We start from the raw sequence: 10,363 nt of genomic DNA, 5'->3' as shown, positions 1-10,363 counted from the left end.
TGCTCAAGCTACAGCCTACAAACTTTCCCCAGGATTTACAGTGGTGTACCAAGGACTCAGTGACTAAAGGGACAGGCCACTTGTTTCTAGTTGTGAACTGTAAAACCATGTCCCCATGTCCATTGCTGCACTGCCTGGAAGCAGTCTACAACTCTCAGTGTGAACTGGTTGGGAAAGGAGGTGGTCTTTTCATTTGGTTGTGATTTCTTCTGTAATTTACACTTCTGGAAGAAGCTGTATCGCAGGGAAATCTGACTGATGGAGGGAAGGAGAATCAGTAAGGATATTTATGGCCCCAACTGAGCACTTCAAAAAGTAGCTGCTTTGCTTACACTTCTCTGCATGAGCAAATACAATTATTTTTTCTAAAAGGTCTATTTTCCCTGTCTTAGTTCCTTTTGCAAGGACTTCTTCAAACTTTCCAGAGGCCTTGGGCTGCAGGGCCAGGAGAACCAGCCAACAGCTGGTAAGGGACATGTATAAGTGCTCCTATGGTCAGTGCAGTGGGGAGAGCAATGGGTACTGCAGACAAGTGCAGTAGGGTTTCAGTAGTTTGCTGCATTTGTCATACAGAGACAGGTTGAAATCAAGGTGTTTTCCTTTCATTCCTATAGCTTGGAACATGGGGTCACATAATGAACAGGAGGGATCCTACGGAAGTGGAGAGGGGGCCTATTGAGGAGAGCTGGCAAAAGGAACATCAGGGAGGGTGCGTGCATGGGGATGGGATTTTGCTGACAGGTAACAGCAGTCGGGAAAAGGAAGGATCAGTCCTACAGGCCAAAGGCTGGGTAGGACAAGCAGAGGGGCAAGAACCACTACCTAAAAGGCAAGGTAGATGCTTCCTACCATGTATGGGTGATCCCCAACGGCAGGCAGTGGGAGACCTCAGTTTGGATAGTTGCTAACTGTGGGCAAGGGACAGGCAGTGAGTGCTCAGATACTGTTATCTGTGCATGGCGGCGCTAGATAAGAAAAGTGCTCGCCCCACAACAAACCTGGTACCTACAATCAGATTCCTAGGGCCATTTCTGTCTTCTTTTGAAGCTGCTACAGAGTCCTCATTTCCAAAGTTTTGCCCTACCACTTCTCAGTGACTTGGCAGTTGACACTTGTCATCCATAACCCAGATCTTGGTGGTTCTAGTCAGTTTGGGGAGGAGGGTGAGGAGCAAGTGATGCCACCACATTCTAAGTACTCACCAGTCAGGTTGGTGTCCAGCTATGCAGGCATTCCCTCTAAGCCATCATGCCTTAGCATTTCCTCCAAGCAACTGGCCCAAAGGTGCTGAAAGGAAGTGGTAAGGGCCATGGCAGTCAGGAGAGAGGGTAGCAGAAGGAACATGTGGGACAACAGCACGATGGTGTAGTGGGATGATGGCAGGACAGCTGGTTGTGATAAGGATGGGATGGATGGACTATATGCTGGCACGATGGTCAGCTGGTGCTCCCTGATGTTGATGCCATCCAAGCTGTCCTGTCCTGAGAGCTGGTACATATTTCTCAGCAGTCCTGGACAGGAAGAGGTAAGACTCCCCAGTATCCTTCTTCCTCTGCTGGAACTGTGCTTGGGAGGACAAGAGTCTCCTCATGGTCCTCCAGGTACACATCATCACTCTCACTAGATAGCTCTGGATTCACCCTCAAATCAGTGAGGACTCAATGAAGGTGTCTCTGTTCAGTATGAGTGACAGCTCCTTATAGCAAGTATGTTGCCATCCATGCATCTCCAACACAGCTGCCATCACATGCTTTCTTGTCTGATGTCTTCAGGACATTCTCCTTGATCCAGTACTGATGTTATTCCTATTTGTGGCCATGAGCTGCCATATCTATTGTGATATATTCATCCATGATGTGGTCTTCCTGAAGGCATTCTCTTCCCACCCAAAAGGGGAAAAAGTCTATGACTTCCACTTGCCTCTACTCAGTGGAGTGCTTCAGGGACACAGGCATTTTTTTGCATGCAGATGGAGCAGTGTAGCAAGTAAGTGCATGCTTGAGAGTGCATCACACTCGAGAAACCAAGTTCCTGAGGTGGCAGTCCAGGAAACAGATACTGCTCTGGGTCTCAACACCTAGTTTTAAAAAAGTAACGTTAGATACTGGACAGGCCCTGTGACCCTAGAGCACTGGAATTGAGCGAGTCACAGAAGGGCCACTTTGGGATAATAGGAAGCAAAGCACTGTGGGATGTCAGCAGACTAACCATACTTAGCTGGAGGGTAGAAATGTAACATGGTATGCTTAGTCACTATTTGATTCCATTTTTCTCTCTAGAGTCCATTCTCATAGGGAAGCAGTGCAACGTTCCTCCTCACAGTGAAGTATTTTGTTGCCCCCGTTTCATTAAGGGTCATATTTGATACGATTAGGGCTAATTTACAACACTTCAATGTTTTCTGTCGTGTCTGTTTTACATAGCTCTTTAAAGAAAACTACAACTATTATGACTTATGACAGTCTATATCCTGAGTGACATAGTTCAGAAGATATATCTTCCTTTTACCAGAAGACAATCTAAAAGAAGCAGCTACCTGCCTAATGCTAATACATCTCGCTGCAGGCAGACAGCATATACCGAAACACTCAGCTGTATTCTGATTGCAGCATATTGCATGTATAAGACTCCAGAAAGAAAAAAAATGGAATAAAACACTGTTTGTGATGTTTTTCAGAATAAAAAATTCAAAAGAAAGCCTTGATATTTCACTCGGACCTTTCTTTAGTTTTATATCATATATGAGAGAAAATCCACACTCCTTCAAGAGAAAATATAAATTTTGTCATCCAATTTTAAAGTTTACAGTTATGTATCCAAGTGCTTAGTTAATCCAAAATACGGATTTGGATGCCCAATTGAAAACTGGAACCTCTGACTTCTGAAGCCCATTAAATTCAGTTTTATTTTTTTAGTTAAGTGCAGAATTTAGTTAGCCGCAGAATTTTCCACATTCATAACAGTGCTCCACAAAATGCCACAAGTCTTTCCTCTTTCATATGAAGGGTAGTAGAGTACAGAACCTTGCTATACAGACTTTCAAGTTCAGAAATGGAACAGAACATTTATTGGTAAACTGCACTTTTTTTCTGAGTCCACAATCTTTATCTTCTCAGTGCAGGTTTTTGTGGGGGGGGGGGGGAAAAAAAAAAATCACATTTAGGGTTATAAAAGGCAGGAGACCATCCCTTAGGAAAATATGCACAGAAATAAATCTCAAATTGTGTTTTTAAAATGACAAGATCCATTAAAAACAACTCCAAGTAGTTTAAAATTAAATCCATCAAATTAAGTTTAGACATGCAAGTTACTGATGTACGTTATAATAAAAAAGCCTACCATTACAAAACTATCTATATAGACCAAATCTATATTACAAGACCATTATAAAAGATGCAAAAAAGTTTAAAAAAAAAATCAAACTAAAAAAATAAGGAAATGCCAATTTAAGGTAGTCTTTTATAACCTTAATATGGCCTCTCTGTATATTATGTTTTTCCACAAGGTAAATATGGGAAATATTTACTGGAGAGAACGGACTGGGCTCAATTTATTTGCTTCTTGATGTTTAGTATGTGGCCCCAGGGCCTTATTCACTACACATTATTCAAAATTTCAACTAAAGAGAGATTTCATTTCTTTGATGGCTCTTCTATGGTGCTCATCACTTCGGTAATCTGACTACTTCACGAACTAATAAAAAAAAAAAAAACAACTTTCATGAAGCCCCCATAAAGTACTTGAATTATATAACCTAATTTCATAGCAGGGGGATCAGAGGTACAGAGAGATGATCTCCAATTGGGTATCCCAAATTAATGAGGTCAGGGTTTTAAGTTGAGCACCTAGTAGGAAAGGAATACAAAGCAGATGGTCATTAAGTAATTTGCCTAGCATCACACAGGCATGTTGTAGAATCCAGTTCTTCAAGGCATCAGTAAGAAGTCTTAAATCTGTCGCTCTCTTCCTGCGATCCCTTCCCTTGCCTCATTCACTGCTGTTCTTCCGAAGCAAAGAGTCCAAATGAAATATTTTGACTGAACCCATTACCCTCAGAGCGGGACCCTCCCATGAACTAAATGAAGCAGGGGGCTCAGAGAAAAATACTGCATCTGCTCAAATACAATACACCCCAGAATAAGATTATCCACTGTTTTTGAAAGGCAGAAAGAAGGGGGGAGAGGGCAAGGGAAGGTATCTTTCCTCATAACAAACAGCTGAGTGGCAGCAGCAAGTGAACCCAGCTTGTTATTTTGCTCATTGTAACACAGGAGTGTCAAAAAAAATATATAGCCTGTGGGCTGGATCTGGTCTATGGAACCCCATCATCTGGCTCCTGGTACTGCCTCCAGGTCCAGAGTTGACTCAAAGGACATGTGGCAAGTGCCAGGCTGGCCCCATCTGTACACAGGACCTGGGACCTGCACTGCAGATGGTGCCTCCTTTGGCCCAGAACATGTGCCTCATGTGACACCCACTCTGGACTGTCCAGGACTCGCACTGCATGTGGTGCCCCCTGGGCACTCCAATGCGGGCACCACATGCAGAGTGGGTCCCAGACTGGCTGGAGTGGGCACTGCATGCAACACTCATCCTATAGTCTCTGCCTGGGCAGCACATACAGCACACTCCCAGATCAGCCAGAGCAAGCACTGTGTGTGTGGAGCCAACATTTGGTAGGAGGTGGGGAGAGAGTTCCATAGTTCCCATCTAGCATATGGGGCCTGCCACGCACAATGCATTCAGCCCGTGGACCAGCCCCATACCAGGCATCTGGCCTGAGACAGCAGATGAGTTTGACACCCCTGCTGTACAACACTGTGTGCAGTTACTTTTGCTCAACTGGTTTAAGCAGCCGAAATTGCTGTTACCATAGTTCCTTGCTTATAATGTGCACCCAGTTTCCAGTAGCTAATTGGGGGTGGGGAAGAGTGCATATTGTATGCGAGAAAATACAGTAGTTTGGTGATTACATAGAGACCATCATAAAATGCATATTTAGATCAATCAAAGTACTTAATAAATCTGTGTGAAATCCATTAAATTGTTTCAGCCAAGAAAGAAAATTGGGGGTGGGGAGAGGGGAGGGAAGAGGGAGCTAGGGTATTAGGGTACAGGTTTTTTTGTTTGTTTGTTTTTAAACAGCCATCTCTTTCATTTCAACAAATTCAAAATAAAGGGTTTTTATTATACAGGTCAATACATCTATTTATTAAAATTGAAATCAGTTTAAAAACTTCTTACAAACCAAAAATATTATTCTTTTTTGTTTTGGTGGGGAAAAAACGTTGCATTGGTCCAAAATTGGATTTAGCATAATTGTTCTTGGACAGTTGCAAACTCCACAACCAAAAAAAACCCCTAAAAAATTCTTTACACAACTCTATTTCTCAGAATTTAACAGTGCAGTCTTAATAAGATATCTTTGACAGCTGTGTGTGTATAGACAGAAGTGTGTAGACGTATACACTTTTTTCTAAAAGTCATCTGGAAATAAATAGAAATTTCATCCTGGGTCATAACATTGGCATTTATGAATAATCAACAGGTTTGGAATCTTTAGGACCATGAATGTTAGGGGGCATTGAGAACATTTCAGGGGTGCTGCATGGTGGCATACAATGTTTGTACTGTTAGGTGTGCAAACCTGATTCACAAGATAAACCCAGAGGCCGAGTCCAAAAGAGCATGGACGTTTGGTTCCCTCAGGACAACTAGCAGAGGCAGACCTTGTGCTGCTGCTGATTGTACCCAGGGAACACCTGTGTCATGTGCTCCCTGGTACATGGCAGGTTACCACAGGTAGGGTAGGGGAGGCTGGGGACAGCTGGCCCCAGCAGCCTCACCTGGGGCACTCCCAGGGCATCAGCATTGGGAATCCTGCCACTCAGAGCCTGGCTGACAGTTGGAGCATGGCTCCAGCCAGTCAGGCTCCGGTTTGGGGCGGCGCATGCTGCCCAGCGCACGCCAGTCTGCTTTTTTTTCCCCTCTGGGATCTCACAGCATCAAATCCTGCCCCACCCCCCCTGCAGTGCTCTTTTGCAGCATGGAAAACAGCTGAACATGCAGTATGTGGTGCCACAGATACGTATGCGGCACCACATACCACATGGCTGCGCTCATCTGGACACGGCTAGAGATTTTAAATAGGAATATATACTGTTAAAAATCTTTTGACCTACTATGGTCTTTATGAGTTTGCAACAGAAAAATTGCTCTATTATTTTTGTGTAGTCAAAAATCAGAGCTGCCATTTTCCAATGGTTGCCTTGAATATATCAAGGGGTGTCTTGAGACTTAAAAGGTTGAGAACCACTGCTTTAGGTCCACCGAGAAGACCTCTGCCATTGAGTTAATGGAGTAACTAACAAAAACAGTTTGTTATCCTCAGTGTGGATCAGCAATCTAACTTGCCAGGGATTTGACACAGGCATTTGCTTACATTAGAATAATAGTGGAAATCAGAAATCTTTGCTGCTGTTCCAAGGTCCATAGGAGTTTGCTTTAATTGGCACTTTGGCCTGTTCCCTGAAAATGTGACCCCCTTTTGCCCTGTGCTCTTTAGCTCTGCCCCTACAAACTTCTTATTCAAGAGACTATTTTCTAAAACCACAGGAAAGACAGGCATCCTGCTCTCGGGACAATGCATGAGTCCATACTCGGCACAAGCCTACACCTGCAACTTCAGGGAAAGCTCTGCTCAGTTCCACACTATAGCATGCTTGGTTTAGATGGAATCTTTAAGGATTTATGCTGCTGAGGGCTACAAAGTCTCCACCAAGTATGTACGAACATGACATTTTACAAAAGCTTGTGATTGCACAGCTGCATGAAATCCTCACAAATAAATTTTGGCAGGTGTTCACTTGGATATGTAACTGACACCAACACTGAGTACGCAGCGCAACTGATAACGACCCTCCCATTTTCCCAGTTTTTCAAATTCCTGCTCCAAGGTATTTAGCACCAAGAGCTTCTCAGAAAATGAAGAGTCACTGGAATTTTTTTAATGACTGAAACAATATTTTCTCTTATACTCAATCGCATGAGTAGGTAAATTGTATTTTTTTTTAGAAAGTTTCAACAAATTGAGCTTGAGGTAGACCTGTAGCATAGAAAGAAAAAACCCAAACTTGGCAAGATTGTATGCAGCTAAAAACAGTGTCTTATAATGGGAAATACTGGACAGCCTTAATTGAAGGCCATGTTAGTAGACCTACCAATAATTATGCATTTTCCACAGCTAAACCAGCTCCATAATGCCGTGTTAATTTAGAAAATGGAATTTTATGCCAAAGGAATTTGATTAGCTGCCAAAGTTTTGAACTATTCAGGCATTAACTGTAATTATACAAATAACTTAAGAGGAAATGAAAAAGATCCAAGTAGTAGGACAGGAACACAGAGGTGAAGTCATGTGAATTATGATCCCAATTAGGCACTTATTTTGTTATCTGCTTCAGGTTGGATTGTGCCTTTTTCTAGTTTTATTATCTGAATCTTGAACAATTTTTTGCTGGTTATGAATTTAGTCATTTAGCTTGAAACCCAAAATGACAGACTCCTATAAGGTATTTTAAAATTTTCCTAAGTAATCTGGTCTAGATCTCTTACCAAAAAATCAGAAAGTTCTGAAGCACCATTAACAAGGAAACCAGGGATGGCAGAAGTTCTTAGCAATTCTGCTGGAACAGTATTAAAGTTGATTAAGATGGCTCATGTACAATATAACACAAGTACAAGTTTACCAAGTTTTCAAATTGAGAACACTGCCAAGAAATTGATCTTAAGCCTTGAAATTGCTTCAGAAAGTTTTATCTATTAATGTAAGATCTATTTTGTAAAGATCTCTGAAAATTAAGAGGGCTCACCTTAAAGACAGATTCTGTATTAAAGATTTTTCTGTTTATCCACTTTATAAAAAAAAAAAAATAAAAAATCAGAGTTGCAGCAAGTTCACTTAAGAACAGCTGTGTGAAATCCCTGGATTAAAGTTTACTGTACCCACTGGCTAAATTCTAAAAATTACACTTGTCAGAGACGTACATTTCATTTCATACAGCCCTTGCCTGCAGATTCTCATGATGCACTGATTTCTTCTCTCAGATCTACGTACATAAAACTCGCTTGGACTTTAACAGATGTTGTGCTGCATGCTCTAGTGTAAAATCTGGCCCCAGGGACTGAAAATTGCGTATTTAATAGAGAGAACTATACATCTGAAAGCAAGAAAATTATGCAGACCTCAGACTGTACTTAGCTGTTTTGAGGGAAAAGTTCAAAAGAAGTACTACTTTGGGTCAGAGGAATCCAAAGACAAGCTCATGAAGAAACTATTGAGATTTTTTTTTCTTCTAAGATTTGACTACACTGCAGTTACAGAAATGAGTAGAGATACCCTAGCTGGTTTAAACTAGTTAGCTCGTGTATGCATAGTAGTCCAGCTGTAGTAGCACTGAGAGCACAGCACGTCAGAACACATCTATGCATATGCTGTTGTCATGAGGAAGAGATGAAATGTTATAAAATAGATACTGGTTATGTATTAAACTAAAATCTATTTACCTGATTACACTTATCTTCGTAAAGGAGAGCCTGGTAGTCTACTAGGTGCACAATTCAGTTCAACTTATTTACACAAGTAGTTATACAGAGCTGGAATCAGCTTTGAAAGGCCCGTTTTGAAAAGCCTGCTGATATTTTTGAGCAGATCTTTTAAGACAAATTTTTGCTCCTCCTCCTCCTCCACAGGTGACTGGTAGACATGCGCCCCCTGAGATTGGTCCCCGACTCAGCACCGCTCAAGACAGGGCAGTTTTTTGCCGTGCAGACTGGCGGCGTGTTGTGGGGGGAGAGAACTAAGCCTCAGCCAATACTATACAGAAGTATAGGAGTGGACATGGGACTTTTGGCCCGCCCCCACATTGTGCCCCCCCCACCCCGACTCAGGAGGCACCAGTCACCCCTGTTCTCCTCTTACCCCAAATCATAAACAATTCCTATCTATTTTGAATACACCATAATACATGATCACAGCAACTGAATCCCAGGAAGAAAATTAAATTTAATCAAGTCATATATTTAAAAAAGGTGCATGTGAAAATGTTGTGCTTTTAGTTCAACAAAAAAAATGGAGCCAGCTTAAACTTATGTTGTCCTCAACTATCAAGAGCTTGAAAAAGCATTCAAGAGACAATTCTAAAATTACCTACGTGCCTAGGAACCACTAGAGTATTGTACAGGCATTCGGATTAATTTTATCACTTTATATCACAAATGTTAACTAAATAGATCATGACTTTATACAGGAAAAGTTAGTATTATCTCCATTTTACATATAGGGATGCTGGGGCAGCCTGATTAAATACAGCCTGATTTTCAAAGGTGATAAAGTACTCTCAGCTCCTATTTATTGCTATGGTAGTTTCAGGTGTTCAGCATGACTTCCTGCCCCTGGGGCAGGGGGCTGGACTCAATGATCTCCCGAGGTCCCTTCCAGCCCTCATGTCTATGAAATCTATGAAATCTCTCAAAAATTAAGCCATGAATGATTTAACACATGGCATCCAGCCTGTGTTGGTAAGAAAATCTGGTAGCAGGGGACAGTGACAATACTGCACCCATCCCTCATTGTCAAATTCTCAAGCCCTGGATAGCTGGATCGGGACCAGGCCACAACCCTCATGCAGCCAAATTGGGCCCCTGCTCCATGTGCCTGATAGGGGCCATGCAGCCCCCAGAGCAAAAAGGCTGGGCACCACTGATTTAAATAACAAGCTGTTTTGTATGTGTATAGCAAGCAGGTTTTGGGGGCACACTTTTTTCATAACTACCCTCTTTCCCCATTCATGAGCAAAAACCAATTCTTTTAGGGATTCTGGAATAATTCATTTCTTCAGCTTTTCAGAGCTGAATTAGAGAAAGGCAGATATTTTCTGATTAGCTGAATGTGTAAGGGTTGGAGAAAATATGTCTTTCCCTTGGCTACAGAGCACCACATGCAGAACTACTCTGAAGAAGTTACCTTAGCACAACTGAAGTAATGGGAGCTTGAAAGAGAAGGTTGAGGGGCAAAGAACTAACCCTTGAACCTGCTCCTTCTCTCCCATGCATGCACTATGAAAGCTTAGCTTCATGTATTGGCACGTACGTCCTTTGTGCATTTCTTGGGAATCATTGCACCAATTCACTGGCCACTAAAACATACAAATCTTGCCCCTGAACTTTCACCTTGAAAAATGGATCTTCCTTCCCTTAAAAAAAAAAAAAAAAAAAGTGCACAATCCTGTGTGTTAACAGACAAGGATATGAGAGATGTAGCTGGTAGGAGTGATGAGAGGCACCTACAGAATTCAGGGGAAAA

At 42.1% G+C, this 10,363-nt stretch overlaps 1 protein-coding gene across 5 annotated transcripts in view; it reads right to left on the bottom strand.

The window, feature by feature from the left end:
• RPRD1A (regulation of nuclear pre-mRNA domain containing 1A) overlaps positions 1-10,363 on the bottom strand; it is a 67,264-nt gene that overhangs the window by 14,303 nt on the left and 42,598 nt on the right. The window contains exon 7 of one of the 5 annotated variants that reach the window (XR_003095431.1): positions 1,203-2,077. The exons of the other annotated variants lie outside the window; for them this stretch is intronic. The gene's annotated coding sequence lies outside the window, so the exon portion shown is untranslated. The remainder of the gene's footprint in view (positions 1-1,202; positions 2,078-10,363) is intronic. 5 annotated transcript variants of the gene reach the window in all.

Source organism: Alligator sinensis, unplaced genomic scaffold (assembly GCF_000455745.1).
Source record: "Alligator sinensis unplaced genomic scaffold, ASM45574v1 scaffold285_2, whole genome shotgun sequence".
NCBI classification, from domain to species: Eukaryota; Metazoa; Chordata; order Crocodylia; family Alligatoridae; genus Alligator; species Alligator sinensis.
Note: the sequence above shows the minus strand (reverse complement) of the source record. Positions and strands in the feature narration are given on the sequence as shown.